The sequence below is a fragment of the Sebastes umbrosus genome, chromosome 2 (assembly GCF_015220745.1).
Source record: "Sebastes umbrosus isolate fSebUmb1 chromosome 2, fSebUmb1.pri, whole genome shotgun sequence".
Classification (NCBI taxonomy): Eukaryota; Metazoa; Chordata; class Actinopteri; order Perciformes; family Sebastidae; genus Sebastes; species Sebastes umbrosus.
In genome coordinates this window covers 3,193,553-3,210,186 of record NC_051270.1, presented here as the reverse complement: position 1 = coordinate 3,210,186, position 16,634 = coordinate 3,193,553, and the positions used below count along the sequence as shown (strand labels likewise).

Genomic DNA, 16,634 nt, shown 5'->3' with positions numbered 1-16,634 from the left:
AGCCTCACCTCATTGCTGCCTGGTGTGTTTTCACCGTTATGAGTTAGTCATTTAGTAGGTTACGCTGTAACCTAAATGAGTCCAATTTTAATGGCAGTAATATAGTAATATAATAAGTTAATAAGTTTTAAAAGTAATGTCACCCAACACTGGATCTCAACGATACATCTGGGACAAATTCTTTCTACGTAACTTGGAGTTGAGGAAAGCATTGTTTCTGACTCACAGCATCATCTGCGTTTATCACCATCAACAACAACAACAAGCGCCGGTTTTGTTCTTTCTGCTGTGCGACTGATCCCACTATGCGGCTATATTTAGTTTGCCAGCCTGCTCCATAAAAACAGACCTAATGATGAAACTAGAGCAGCCCACAGTGACAGAGCCCCTCGCAACCTGAAGCAACGCTCTCCGAAGCCCTTGATGTTAATAATAACAACCCCAAGAACCTGCGAAATTCATTTCCCAACAACATACTCCACCATGGAGAAGATAAATTAAACACCCAAATCATTTTTTCTGCAGTATGTTAGTAAGCAGATGGCTAATCTAAAGACTCGATCTTTTTCTTAATTGAGTTTTTTTGAAGTATACGAGACAGATTGATGATTTATGGCTGCAGGAAGGCTACTGGTTAGTATGCAAACACACCGAAGAGTTGTATGGGGCATGACGCACGCTTGGCTGCCATCTGTGGTTTGAAAATGAGGGAGTTAAGCCTGAGATATGGATCTAAGATATAAAAAAGCAATTTAAGATATTAAAAATATTCTAGATAGATATATATGGTAGATACATAATCATTAAAAATTAAACACAACAAATCACACCACCAACTCAATATAACCTTATCATATTCAAATATTTGAAATATTCAGGATAGTGGAAGGCGGCGTCTTCCCTCCACGGAGGTTGAGATGGAGTCTGAAGACACTCGTGGATCGCTGTGATGAATAATTAACCAGAGGCAAATCAGGATCCCTTTTAATGAAAGTAGCCTGTTACATCACTGCCGTGGAGGAATACTCATTTTACTTATCTACTCATATTCACATTTGCACATGTTTCCACAGAGGCATAAATCCAGGCTGAGGAAAAGACCGTTTGTAAGAAATATATGTATGCATACACACACACACAAACACACTACATGGCAATCAACCAGCACCGTACTTTCAAACCCCAAAACCAGGACCCTTAAAAGGGACTGTTTTGTAACTTCTTACACGTATAAATCACCCGGGTCGGTGTCACATGCGCGCTCGCGTGTGGCTACACTGTTCAGACAAGACTCCAACACAAACTACACGGAAGCACCAAAACCGCAAAGTTCTATCTAGTGAAGCCCGTCTGTTAAACAGTGTTGGCCGCGGTCGGAGGACGCGGGAGAGACCGTAGCTTTGGTCTCGAGGGGCGGAGTCTCTGCTGTACTCTGCTCCTCTGCCTGCCTGCTTGCCTTCACTCAGCTCGCTCCACCTCACGCGCATGTGTGCACACTACACACTGCAGAAGACTTCGTAGCTCTGTCTAGTGAATGCACAGTGGACGTTTGAGCATAAATAACTGCTGCAGCTCCTCCAGACCAACAGAGGTTTCCCGTGTCTTGTGAAGTGACGGGGCTCCAAAACGAAATCGTCTCCGACCGGGTGCCGGTGTCTTCCCTGTTTCCTCTGGCTGCGGTCGGGAGGCTGAGGCAGGAAAAGCCAACACTAGGATCAGCATTGATTCATGGAGAGACCTTCGTCTGGTCAGCTAACATTACTGCCAAGCAGCTGAAATATAGAGTGATATTGTGATTTTAGCTGACGTGTGTCGCCTCACTGTTTTGAGCGATGCTCGTTCATGTCTATGTAGAGCGAGCACAAGCGCGAGCAACAGGACGCTGTCTTTCGTTGACTTAACGACCACAGTCCAAACAGTCCCTTTAAAGGGACGAGCATTGCTCAAAACAGTGAGGCGATTTCTGCGGTGTGTTGTGTGCACACATACACGTGAGAGTGGACCCAAAGAGCGAGAACGAGCGCGATGTGTGAGTGAAGTCAGGCAGGCGGAGGAACAGAGTATAGCAGAGACTCCAGCCCCCGAGACCAAAGCTACGGTCTCCCCCGCGTCCTCCGACCGCGGCCAACACTGTTTAACAGACGGGCTTCACTAGATACAACTTTGCTGTTTTGGTGCTTCCGTGTAGTTTGTGTTGGAGTCTTGTCTGAACAGCGTAGCCACACGCGAGCGCGCATAGGACACCAACCCGCAATGATTTATACGAGTAAGAAGTTACAAACAGTCCCTTTAACTGGTATGTATTATTTTGTTTTTGTTTTATTGTATGTATGAAATTATAAAGTATGTATGTTTCCGACTCTCCGTGCGGAGCTCACGGTTGTCGATTTTTGTTCTGCATTACGTGCATCAATCTTTTTTGCATTAGCAGTAAAAATAATTGGACTATGGCGGAATAATTCCCTTTCGAGGGAAATACTTCATTAGACGGAGCCCTGGCACTCATTTCAAAAATCCATGAAGATCCATATCAGATCTGCATGAATGACGTAGGTGACCTATTTCAGATTCAAAACAGCGAATTTTGAAACAACAACACGGAGGATCCGTAGTCCGAACCAGGATGGCAAACTTTTTTATTACTCCTTTCAATCTTGACAAAGGCAGCGCAGACCAGATCCACTCTTTCCGTTCTCACCTTTCACAATAAAAGCCCTAAACACATAATATTCACAGGTAAGTATTTCGCGTTTTCGTGTCGTATATTCGTCACGCCTTCAGTGTGTAAAGGCCTTAATTACTCTACAAGGATTTCAACCATCTTTCTTTTCCCCTGCTTCTCACCCTCTATAATCGTTTCCACACTTATCTATCCATCCTCACATCATCCATCTCTCCCTCCCTCCATCCATCAGTCTCTCTGGGAGGCATGGAGCAGTAATAAAACCCTAATGTCAGGGATGATGAAGATGTCATGTTTCAGGCTTATCGCCATATCCCCTATTTCCACAGATGAGACGGTGCTTTGTTATTAACAAGGTTGCCTGGAGCTGCCTACGCATCACGTCACCTTCTATCTGAAGACAAGTCTTAATTTTAATACTGGGGAAAATAAAATAAAAAAATCCAACTGCCGTCTTTGTTTATGATGAAATATTTCCCACATCCTCTAACCCTTTAAAATTTGTATTCCAAGAGATGACATTTCAAAGATTTTTGGACTATTTGCAGCAGATGCTTTTCTCACTAATTAATGCCAGCAAAGATGACTCTGACATGCACTCACCAAGAGCAACAGAAACACAAGCTCTCTGTTTCCCCCACACTCCACAGATATATATAGAGAGAGAGCAAGGCATTGGTGCTGTTCATCTCTCAGCTTGGCACATTTACACCGGCTATAGGTTAATTGGCTAAATCCCAAGTGGAAGGAGGGATTGATGACCATGAAGAGGCATGGAGAGAGTCAGTAAAAGACTGACAGCGAAGGTAGAGATGGAGAGAAGGCGGGGGAAAGAGAGAATGAGAGGGACATCGGGACCAATTTGAGGTCTTCTCCCATCATTAACTGATAGCTGGGGCGGGTCATTAGCCGAGTCTGTCCTGTGTTATGCCGGTCTCGTGTTGCAGGAAGAGAAACACCTGCTGAAGGTGGCAGATGGCAGAATTAAGAGCCCAGAAATAGACGTCCATGAGGGAGATTGGTGGGTGATTCAGCTTCTGCCCTATTTTCTAATTATTCATTTGAAAAGGTGAGACATTTTGTCAAAATACAACCTTCGTGCTATGAGATTAGATCGATAAACTCACACATATATATGGTCAAGCTTCAGTGGAGGCTTCGTCTACATCATGATTTATTCACCAAAAAAGTGTGGGACAGAATCATTCCTATACAATGCTGTTTAAATAATTTGCTTATAGTATTCAAGAAGTCCACTTATAGTGTTCATTTTGGGTCTTTTCATGTACCTTTCCATAATCTCATTTTCATCCAAAAAAAAACGGACTCAACACACATTGGCTTTGATGTGAGCTTCTCTAAAAGATCCAAAATTCCTGTGATTAACACCAGAGACGGTGCTGCTCACGAAGATGTGTGTGTGAATTCCAGACTGAACCGTCTCTGAGACCGAGACGAGCTGCTGAAACCAATAAAAAAATCACAAAAGATAAAAAGCGGATGCTGCTCTAATTTAGGCACAACAAATAACACAAGAATGTGACAGACTGAAGGCTCCTTGTCAAAACGCCTGTCGATTTGTTCTTTTACCAAACTCATTAGCTTTTTGTGGATTGTATATTAAAGGTTTGAGCAAGCCTAAAACAATAAACATGTTGTTTTCTCTTAAAGTATCTTTATCGTTAACAGCAATGTACAGTACTCTTTGTGCAAGTGATAACTCAGCTAAACGAAGAAAAAGAGCTCTGTGGGTTCTTAAGACAGCTCTCTAATCAGATCAGAATGATCAAGAGAATCTAGATAATACATAACATACATTATCACTCAACATTAATATACCCCCGCGACAACGTGGTCGAGGGTATATAGCGCTCCGCAACTTGTGATGGTTAGGTTGTAGCTCAGTTTTATAGCTAAGAAGTGAAGATACTGACATCATATGAAACTACAAAAACCTAATGAATCCATCGGTACCAACCATGTCATACCAGCCTGTCATGAAGGAGGTTAAATAACGCTCCAAACTCCAAAACTGTCATGGCCATTTTCAAAGGGGTCCCTTGACCTTTGACCTCCAGATCAGTGAATGTAAATGGGTTCTCTGGGTACCCACGAGTCTCCCCTTCACAGACATGCCCACTTTATGATAATCACATGCAGTTTGGGGCAAGTCATAGTCAAGTCAGCACACTGACACACTGACAGCTGTTGTTGCCTGTTGGGCTGCAGTTTGCCATGTTATGATTTGAGCATATGATTTTATGCTAAATGCAGTACCTGTGAGGGTTTCTGGAGAATATCTGTCATTGTTTTGTGTTGTTAATTGATTTCCAATAATAAATATATATATACATTTAGCATAAAGCAGCATATTTGCCCACTCCCCTTAAAGGGAGACAAATCTCCCTTCAAGGTTCATTTTGAATAGATAAAAAATGTGATTAATTTGCGATTAATCACAATTAACTATGGAAAACCATGCAATTAATCGTGATTAAATATTTGAATCGATTGACAGCCCTAAAAAAAAGAAGTATATACACATTTTAGTCATAAGACCGTCATCATCTCAACAGTTCATCTTGGTGAGCTGACACCAGCGCTTGGTTGGATTTCTCATTCGGTTGTTCTCAATCACCCCTAACTTTCTAGTGTGTTTGTGGTTCTGTGTGAACAACAAACTCTGAGCAGAGTAAAGAGAACCTTCTGTCAGCGGTGGACATGTCCTGGTGGCTTCACACGCCATTACCTCCCCGGTCCGGTCAGATCTGACGCATGTTCCCAGCCTGCCCATTAGACCCTGTTTAGCCTCATTGCGTGGCCACGCTTCCCACTCTTTTAATTCTATTTCTGCCCTGTTGGCCAACACACAAAGAGCGCGCCAGTTCTGCCGACGAGAAGCGAGAAGCGTCCAGGAGGATGGTGCTTGGATGCAACAGAGCGCCGCGGCGGCAGCCTGCCAGACGCCGGCCAAGAAAAGCAAAAGCACAGGAGGGATTTAGTCAAGTGCTCATTTAAATATGAGCGAGCAACAGACTGTGGAATTTGAATGAGATTATAAAAAGGGAGACGGGGTAGGATGAATTTCAATTTGAGAGCATTACATGTATTCTCTCTCTCTGTGCCTCAACCCCCCCTCTCCATCCCTCCCAGAGGTGAGATAATGACTCCCAACAATGAGGAGGAGGGAGGAAGTTGGCAGCGCTGTCGCCACATAGCGAAGCCCAACGGTTATTATGGCACGGTCTCCTCCTCCCCTCCTATTTATCTGTGTACACACACAAACTAGGATCTAATTTAACACATCTCACCAGCAGCTCCACTGCAGTGGTACGCATTGCACCTCCAAAATCATCAGATCACAGCCCCCCCCCCCCCCCCTTAGCATACATACTATACATTGTGTGGGTATATAGGTGGTGGTGATGGGTGGGGGTTGCCTAATGCAGCTTCAAAGACAGCAGCAGGTTGAGGGGAAGACACTGAAGGAGGGAGAAAAGAGGCAGATGGAGAAAAAACAGCGAGTGACGGAAAAAAAAAAAGAGCAAGGAGGGTGAGCAGAGAGGGGAGGAGAGAGAGTAAAGAGGGAGGGGAGGTTGATCCAACAGCGCCTGGTGAGACAGAAGTTTCAGCTCTGCGCTTCACACACACACAACCAGGACACAAGATAACACACATACATACATCCATACAGGTGAGGCAACTCTTCTTCTTCTTCTTCTATTTTTTTTAATGCATGTTATATAATATATGATGCTGACATTCAGGTGTGAAGGTGAATGCAGTGTGAGAGCGATGAACTTTGAGAGTGTGCAGGCATGCAAGCGTAAACACCGGAGCATCCTGGGAGTTTTTTTTTTGTTGTGTCCTGAGGGGGACGGATGTCAACAAAAGAGAAAAAGAGTCCAACGCAAGAGTGTCCACCTTAAGTGTTGCATGCTGTGTGCGAGTGCTGGTTGGAAAAAGCGCTATACTATGTGTGTGTGTGTGTGTTCAGCAGTCGTGCCGCGTCTCAGCAGCATGCATTATTTATCTGCACTGATCTCCAGAAACAGCGATACCTCAGTGGGGATGGATGTATACGCTGTAGTGTGTTAATATCATATGTGATAGCTGGAGTGATATGATGAGTGCTGTGTGTGTGAGAGGAGAGCAAAAGGACACCCTGCATCTTTTATATGTTTTCAGCTGTGCCACACTTTGCTTTGTCCCTTGTTTGTAACATCTTGCTACAGTAGGTTGTGCAGCGCTACGCATGGATATCCTATGGTTTATTTATCTTTCATTATCTGTGGTGGGGAGCCCCCCGTGGCAGCAGGAGGCTGCAAATAACGCTGAGGTGATGAGATCTCTCTTATCTTTGGATGGCTTTCCCCACACTGAGGAGAGGTTGACTCCTTTTGTCTGCAGTACCTTAATCCACATCGGTGTGTATAACACACGGATGCTGCAGGCAACAGATTCATCATCTGACTCAGTGTGTGTGCAGATTACACAGTTGTAAAAAGGGGCATATGCTGGTGTTATTTACAGCATCTGTGTGTGTGTGTGTGTGTGTGTGTGTGTGGATGCTTCTGCCCTGTTTTATTGAAGACTGAAGGCAGCTGCTGATGTGGAGAGAGAGCAAACAAAGAAAGCAGTAAGACAGTTACTTTGGTCTATATCTAGATCACACACACCATCATACACACTTTAATGACAGGTAAAGGAATGCTCCACTGAAACTCACCCCCCCGGTAGGCTTGGAAGGTGGTTCTGAAAAGTTTTGAGCTTCCTGCTTCGAGGAAGATTGCAGCTTGGATTTGCAGATGGATGGATTCCGTTGGTGAAAAAATGTATAGTAGGGCTGTCAATCGATTCAAATATTTAAACATGATTAATCGCATGATTGTCCATAGTTAATCACGATTAATCACAAACTAATTGCACATTTTTTATCTGTTCAAAATGTACCTTAAAGGGAGATAAGTAAAGTATTTAATATCAACATGGGAGTGGGTAAATATGCTGCTTTATGCAAACATATGTGTATATTTACTTCCGCCAAGGTCGAAGGCCTAGGAAGGAGGTTATGTTTTCACCGGCGTTGGTTGGTTTGTCCGTTTGGAGGATAACTGCAGAAGTCTGCGATGGATTTGAATGACATTTTTTGCAGTGGTTGGGTGTGCACTTCTAGTTATTATTGGAAATCAATTAACAACACAAAACAATGACAGATATTGAGTTAGGAGCTTTATTCAACCTCCTTCGCAACAAGCTAGTATGACATGGTTGGTACCAATGGATTCCCGCTGGAGCCCGCTACAACCTAAAAATCGCAAGTTATGCATTAAATAAATTAGTGTCGTTAAAACAAATTTGCGTTAATTTTGACAAGCTTAATTTATAGAAACCAATCCTGCAGTGTACTTCACTTTCATTTGTCTATAAGGACTGGACGTACCCACACATAATGACTGTTTCCACCAACATATACTAACGACTTGTAAGTACAGAGGGAAACACACTTGACAGCTTATAGGCAGACTATGATTAGAGTCATGTACCTTAGCTACACAACCACTGAGTTCCTGCAACAACAACAGAAATGTACACATCAAAAACACAGTCACACAGATGAATACAAAGCAACAAGGGAAGGATGTGCAAATGCAGAGAGTCCAGGGCTGTCAACGAATATAAGAAGTAATCACTGTGACGTCACCCATTGGTTTGTGCACTGCTTTTTTGAAGCCTCAAGTTCGGCATTTTGGTATTTGGCTGTAGCCATCTTGTTTTTTTTTGCAGCCAACAGTAACACAAGAGAGTGGAGACAAGTCCAACCAAACTCTGAATAAGTTTTCTGAGTTTTTCTGAGCAACATTTTCAGGCGACCAAAAAGGTTATAGTTAACTTCCATGAACTAAAAAAAACAGACTGTGAAAGGGTTAAAGTTGTAAGACGAAAACACAGACAACTCCTAGACCGGACAACGCCGTGGTAGCGACCTGTCAATCACAAGGTAGCCCCGCCCTAAAGCATCCCCTGCTTTATGGTCTATTTGACTCTAAATGGGACCATAATTTACTAAATGAACATCATGCTGTATTGAAGAAGACTTGAAACTAGTGATTGAGACCATAAACTCATGTTTACAATGTTTACTGAGGTAATAAATCAAGTGAGAAGTAGGCTCATGTTCTCATAGACTTCTATACAATCAGACTTCTTTTAGCAACCAGAGGAGTCGTCCCCTGCTGGCTGGTAGAAAGAATGCAAGTTTAAGTTGGACATAATGCGCCAAAATAGATATTTGCATCGTTCGAACCTTTGTGTATTTTTAGTATTTAATATTCAAACATCATTTTTGGACAATTTTGACAGCCCTACCAGGCAAACAGGAACATTTCAGTGATTTATTGACCACAACGGAGGTGCATAAGCGTACTTGATCATTAGGTAACAGGGTAGTAGAGGCTCAAAAGCACTAAGCAACAAAGACAATCTGGCAACTGACTGAGGAAAAACAAGATGGTATATGTACTGAAGTGCTGAAGAGGGAACGCGGAAACAGGTGGCAAGGTCTGAGGGCATCTGTTGGACAGGTAGAGAATGGCAATGAGTGGGCCTGGGGAAGTGGAAATGTGGCTGGAGGGGAGAATGTGACAAAATCAAAAGTTTTTAATTTATGCAGGAAAGGCAAAGAATGGCAACACATTTCTTTACCTTAAGCAAAGGAAAACAGCTTGCAAGCTACAATATGGAGTATTCCTATAAATGATGCAGGTGACAGAATGTGAGAAGAAAGCACCACACTGCCGTTGCTCATGCCACGACCCCCTTATCCATATCTTATCCAAAACACACAGGGCATTAACCCTACTCAGATATTCAGCACCACAAATCACCTTAAAAAACAGTTGCACTTTATCCAAGTCTAGGCTCTGAGGCTCTAAGTTAGCCAGTCTCTCTTTCATGCTAAAGCTTTGAGTAGTTTTAATTTGGAAAAGGATCAGGTGTTACTTTTCACAGAGGAAGTTCTTCTGACGTGTATTTCCAGGGCTGAGTCACATTACTGTTAAAGTTAATACGTGTTAATAACAAGCATCAGACTTCCTCTGTTTGATGCTGCAATTAGTTTTAGGTCGGGTTTGACTCTCCCACCCTGTTACGTAGCACTAACAAAGTCTCCCTCGGCTTCATGCGGTACGTTAAATCACCCAGTCGAACACAGTTACAGTTCATAAAAGCCTTTACAGACCGGAGCGGTTTTTTTTGTGTGATTAATTTGCACGTCAATATATTAATAAATATATAATTGTTATATTATTATTAAATATAACTGTCGTTTTTTGTCATTAATACGTTAACACAGAACTTGAATATTGCGTGGCAAAAAAAACCAACGTAATTATTTTCCTGAACGATGCCAATTTTTCCGAGTTTTCGCACCTCAAATAATGGCACCAACCAATCACGTTGTGCGGAACGGACATGTTCAATATGTACACTACAGTGTACAACAACACGGAGGCTCTGTAGTCCAAACCAAGATGGCAAACTTTATTACCTCCGCCAAGGCGGTTATGTTTTCACCGGCATTGGTTTGTCGGTTTGTCTGTTAGCAGGATTACTCCAAAAGTCCGCGATGGATTTTAATGAAATTTTGGAGGGGTGGGGTGTAGCAAAATGAACAATCCATTAGATTTTGGTGGCGATCCGGATCATGATCCGGATTCAGTAATTTTTTTAAGGATTCCGATCAGCCTGAGCTTTAAAACCACAGGGTATAACACATGCGCGAAGTAACTAATGACGCGTGACCCCGCCTCCTTCTGAGAGCAGAGAGATACGCGTGTGGATGTGTGTGCGGAAACTGCTGTCCGTCCGCGGTGAGAAAGAAAAAAACGGTAGATGACGGGACGAGAGACAACGTAGTGTTACGTTATACAGACATAACAAGGCTGCTGAATGAGAGAGGCATCCGCCGATAAGTTACATGGAAACACACCGTGTTAATAATAAGCCGACCACCTCACAGTACCGCCAGCTGTGAGCTGTTTTTAAAGTCACGCGTTGGCAGAGGTGTGCGCTCTCCGAGTGCAATTCTAGTTACTCCTTTCAACCTTGACAAAGGCAGCGCAGACCAGATCCACTTCTTATGTTCTTACCTTTCACAATAATTTTCACAATTGTTACGACTGTCGACGTGCGGTACTGCCGCACCAGGTGTAATTTACTATAATGTAATTGTGGTGGGAGGGGAGGTGGATGGGTCCAACAAACACAAAGCTTTCATCCAGAAGACCGCTTGTGTCCGTTGTGAGAGAGAATGTGTTGATTATTGAATAATGATCTACAATGAGATTCTTTTCAAAACAAGACTGCAGACTGCAGAGATCTCAGCTCTTAAAGAGGTCCTGAACATGATGTTTTTCAGTGCAGACCAGGACCAGCAGGGTTAAACCAATCAAAGGTAGCCTACAGAAACTCAAGCATTCACCAAAGAAAACAGAGATAATTATGACTACTGTATCGTATAATTATGACTTAACATAATTACGAGATCCGTATCTCATAGTTATGAGATCTGTATCTCGTAATTATGAGATATGGGGGGTGTCATAATTTTATTTTTTTGGTAAATGCAATGCACTTCCATAGTAACCGAATGATTCAGCAAACTGAAACTACATTTTGCACCAGAGTGGAGCATCGCTGCTGTTTTGAACTAGACTCCAGAGTGAGGCAGCAGCAACTAATTACATGAACGACCTTCTATAAATCATCTGAGGATAAGCAGTGGTTTAATCATTGAGATACGTCTGAACTGCAGAAAGAATTGCTGCACAACAGTTATAAAGTGTTTTGCAAAAAGAATATTTAAACGTAGGATTAGTCTGGTAGCTACAAGGACTAGTTGCAGATCATATTTTCAAAGAGTTTGGAGGTCCTTTTGACCATCAACCAAGGCAGCACACAATGCTGTTGCTGTTGTATTAACGAGGCCGATGCTGCAACAGTACAACTGGCAATATGTTCCAAATAAAACTGAATGTGGGCCTTTTGCAAAAGGCAGATAAGCTGCTGTCGAATACACCTCTGCAAGCACCGACCAGAATACTCAAAGCAGATGGAGGTCTGTTTGTTCTGAGCGTGCCAATCGTTGAAACCACAACATACATCCTACACAGGACACAGGAAAGCATCTAGCAAGAGTATTGACCCGACTGCAGGTGAGTGTGTTTGTGGAAGAGTGAATTCGACTGTGTGAAAACAAAGTATGATGTGAGAAGATTATTTTTAAGCATTCACTTCACACCTTGAGGTTTGGATTTACTGTTATAAACAAGTCATAAAATAAATCCTGAGAGGAGGAACATGACGGTACGGCAGCAGAGGACGTCCTTACAGGGAGTCATCATTTGATAATCCCTCTGTTGCTGCACTAATCTGTCTCCTGCAACATCCTGAAAAACTCACACACACAGTTCATTCCTCCAAACCAAACCCTGAACTCTTTCCTCCGTGTACCAAAACATTACCTTGACTTTAAACCTCTCTCTCCAGTCCCAAATAGAAAATTCCTTCAGGGGATTCTGTGTTTTTTATGCGTCATCGCCACTGTGATGCCTTTGCTGCAGAGAGTGACGACGCTCAATAATAAAAGCACGGAAAGTGAGAATTGAACATGTTTAGTGACTTTAGTTAATTACAGAGGTGGGAATTATGAATCACTTTGATAATGCAAATGATTTTGTTCGGCTCAGTTTAAAAGATCTGCTAATAATACAGCGTGGTCTCCTACAAATTACAGTGCCGTGCAATTGTTCCGACGGGCGGATCGATAACTGTGATATTGATACTCACAAGCTACTCATTTGGTATCGATCACTTGAAAAAATATATTGATAATAAAATTACATAAATACAAACATGGTTGCATCACTTCTAGGGATGTTAATAATTAACCATTTAACCGTTAACCGACATTAAGCATTTTAACCGATTAACACTATCGGTTAAACGGTTAAAATAATTATGAATAATTAATTAAAAAGTTGAGAAAAACTCAGAGGAGCGGCTCATCTCTTTAAGGAGAAAAGCTGGTCATCCTTAACAGCCCACCTTAAGAGGCGGAGCCGGAGTTCCAAGATACAGGTTGGCTCCGGTCTCTGGTTCGCTTGAGCGGAGCGAGTTGTAGCCTCGTAGCATTTATCCACCGACAAATAAACTGTACACACACTGTCTGCTACACCTACGTTCACAGCTGTAACAACACCGATAAACCCACACTCTCGCGGCGGCAAGCACGAACCTACCAGCAGAGCTAGAGCTTCTAACGTAGCACAAAAACACACACTGTTTGTGGGAAATCACTATTGTTAATCCGGTCGGACAGAGTATCGTTTCACTAGGCAGGCACAAAATCTGGTACACTCAACTAAATGTTCAGTGGAGACTTTTACTGGGAACATGGCTGCATGTCCGCGACACTACACGCAGCACCGTGGTTGCTAGGTTAACTATCCTGACGGTGAACTGGGGACTCAGTTTTTCTGTTGTGCTCCATACACTGCACTGCAAGACACTAATCTTGTCGGTTAATGGTTAATTGGTTAACAAGGGTTGATTATTGGTTAAGAATTTCTTTCAAAATTAGCATCCCAAACACATCCCATCACTTCCAAACGTTTTCACTCGTTTGTATTATGTTTATGCCAAAGCAGCCCAAACGTATTTACTTGGACCCTGTCACATGACTGTGGACACCAATGTAACATCAGAATCTAGCGCACAGCGGCGTACAGTCACACACTTCCACATCAAACGTGAGAGAACGGCAGAAAGGAATCATAGCGTGGAGCGGTGCAACTCTTCACCTGTAGATAAAAATACAGCAAGATGCACTATTTGTGACAATAAAGTGCCAAAAAACGGCAACACGAGTCCCTCCTCAAACATTGTTATTTAATCATAGTATTTCTGTAAAATACTGGACTATTTGTTTTTACTCGTAATGGCACAAACATTTTTATTTAATTGTACTTATATTTGCTTTTGTAATAAATGTATTATTAATGGCCGGTATGTGTCATGTGATTTGCCTTTGAGCATAATGCTTTTCTAAAAATGACCATGATTTTGAGAAATCACATACCCATTTAAGAAATGATCAGTATCGGTCATGAATGTATAAAGAGAACTAGATACAGCGTTGGAGGCGGGGCCTCGTTCATTCCTATGAAAGTTGCTCAGTGGAGCATGAAGCCTAAATGGCTCGACTTCCACCTGGAAAAGTACCTGGATCTTGGGCACATGGCAACATGCGCAGCAGCGTCCGCTCGGTCACATGACTCGGTCACGGGGTCCCAACGTCATGCTGTCGTCACGGCTTGCGCTCCAGCCGCGGTCCTATTCACATGAACGGAGGAAGGGAAATAACTCTGGATTTGACTTTTAGGACCTAATGATTTAAATAAGGACTATAAGAGTGTTCGTACTGGGGAGTCTGCTGAGTTATAGACGTCTCTTTCCCGATGTAAGTCTATGGTAATAAGACTCTTTGGGCCCAATGGCATCACGTGACAGACACGGAATTTGCAGTAACGCCGTTTTGGCAACTACGAAAGTTGGGATCAACAACCAGCGCTCTTCCTGGGGGACTTGGTATTGGTAAAATTGTGACAAAAAGTATTAGTATCGTATCAAATTAAAATCCCTTTAGCGCCACAAACAGGTTAACAATTTTTGGCTTTTAGCGAAATGTCTTTGACAACTATTCGATGGATCGCTATGGACATATGTACAGACATTCACGGTGCCCGCAGCTGTACTTTATGTTTAGTGCTAATTAGCAAATGTTAGCATGTTAACACACTAAACTAAGATGGCAAACATGGTGAATATAATGCCTACTAAACATCAGCATGTTACTGTAACAGCTCAGTCGCACAGCAGTTAGTGAAAGAGTCACAAAATGTAATGTATTGATTCGTGTACATAAACAAAAGTGTCACCTTTTTTGTTTTTCGTGGTGCACAAAATCAATTTGTATGTAATCCACATAATTGTGAAACGGGAAGTATAAAGAGCGGCGAACATCACATAGGGAGGAGGTCGGGGTGGATGGGTGAGTCAAAAAACACGCAGACTTTCGCCCAGGAGATCAGTGTTCGTGTCCCGTGTGAAACCAGATGTCAAAGTTGATTTTTTTTGTCACATAACTTCCGTACTTATCCGCGACCTTTTCGTAAACCTAACTAAATAGTTTTATTTAGAAAAGAGTGGAGCGGAAATTGACACACACACGTCTCGTGTCGCTGGACATTCGTAGGAAAATGCACGTGCTGTGTTGCTGACCATCACGAGAAAAAAAGGGGAAATTTGTGTCTATGTACACGAATCAATACATTCAACTTCGTGATTATTTCACAAACCGCTGTGCGACTGGGCTGCATGTTACTGTAGCATGTCGACAAAGCAGCTTCAATGCAGATGCTATTGATTCAGTCAGTGTCACAAGTGATTCAATACACTCACACGTTCATCTTCAGGATTTATTATTTGTTTGTTTATGTACTGAACACCTCGAGTTAATCAAAGAAAGGAGGAGAGAGTTATATGAGAGCGATAAAAACAGATTATTTATAAGCACTAAATGGATTAACCATAAATAAAGTGTATAAATCTCTCTCTTCCTCCTCTGATGAATTTCCCCTTGTATAGCTGTTGAATATCAGTGTAGAGTTAAAATGGCAGCTCTAAAGAAGAAGCTCTTTGATTCTAAGGAACTGACAGTAAAACCTGACGTGTAGCCTATACCGTTGATGTTTTCAGATCATAAAACTTGTCCTGCTGTGCTGGAAAATATTTCAATGTGTCACCTGCTTTTCTTTCTTTGTTTGTTTGATTATCCAGCAGAACAAGAAAAATCCAGAACCAGACAATAAAAACATGCCAAGATAATTCACGTTTGCTGTTAAATCTTGCAGTTAGATTTCTCCTGCAACCCCTCCACTCACATTTTTAATCCCAAACCAGCTCCTGACATGACTGACATTCGCGTATTTGGTCGTCATAATGACACACACATTGAGCCCAGTCTGCTGCCTGGCTCGTGTCTCGTCTGTCACTGTCAAGACACCAGGTTGCTGCCATAGCTGTTACTCTCTTTCTCCTTCTGTCTGCGCTGGTACAGGTTGAATTGACAGGATTTTAGAGAGCAAGTCTTTCTGCTCCAGGTTTTTCTTTGTACTCAGGCTGTGGCAGGAGAAAGAAGACGTTTATACAGGACGGATTAGAGTTCATAGAAATGGATCTTCCCTCTGTTGTTTGCTTCAAGCTGACAAGCCTGGCTTATGCCTCAAAATCTTTTTCTTTTTGTGTTCCTTCCTTCTGTCGTTCTCTCCATCCATGCCATGCATCCGGTCCCCAGGCTGGTCCTGTGTCTACAGTTGAGCAGGCAGCTGACAGCACGGTGACAAGTGTTGAGGATGGGAGGATGGAAGGATGGGAGGGAGGAAGAGGGACTAATGAGAGAGACAGCAGCAGCAGCAGGGGTCTGTCACTGCACCTCCAGATAACAGCCCGCCCGACTCTCTTTGATATCTTGTCCCAAGTGACCAGGTCGCTCCATCTCCAGCTTGTACCAGCGAGGTGGGGGTAGAGGTGCTTATTAGACACTTGTGTTTTTTTTCTTTTATCCCTTGTGCAAAGGGAGGAGGAGGAGGAGGAGGAGAAACAGAGGAGGGTGGTGTCAGATCTTGCATGGATCGAAAAGCAAAAATCAAAAGATCCAATACTGAGAAAGGATGGGCGGGTGAAATTGTTTATTTTAGAGGATTACAGATCTCGACCCGATACATTCCCCCCCCCCCAATGGATTGATATGAGAAATGCAGCATACTGTGCACGAGGAGCTGCAGGAGGCTGCTACAGGGAGAGATATACGTACATGACCGTACATTCA

The 16,634-nt window shown here is 42.8% G+C and overlaps 1 protein-coding gene and 1 long non-coding RNA gene across 2 annotated transcripts in view; one reads left to right on the top strand and one right to left on the bottom strand.

Moving 5' to 3' along the window:
* LOC119504326 overlaps positions 1 to 7,530 on the bottom strand; it is a 35,856-nt gene extending 28,326 nt beyond the window's left edge. Inside the window, exon 1 of the long non-coding RNA XR_005210542.1 lies at positions 6,388 to 7,530. This is a non-coding gene — a long non-coding RNA (uncharacterized LOC119504326). The remainder of the gene's footprint in view (positions 1 to 6,387) is intronic.
* c1qtnf4 (C1q and TNF related 4) overlaps positions 6,037 to 16,634 on the top strand; it is a 41,073-nt gene continuing 30,475 nt past the window's right edge. The window contains exon 1 of the mRNA XM_037796356.1: positions 6,037 to 6,377. The gene's annotated coding sequence lies outside the window, so the exon portion shown is untranslated. The remainder of the gene's footprint in view (positions 6,378 to 16,634) is intronic.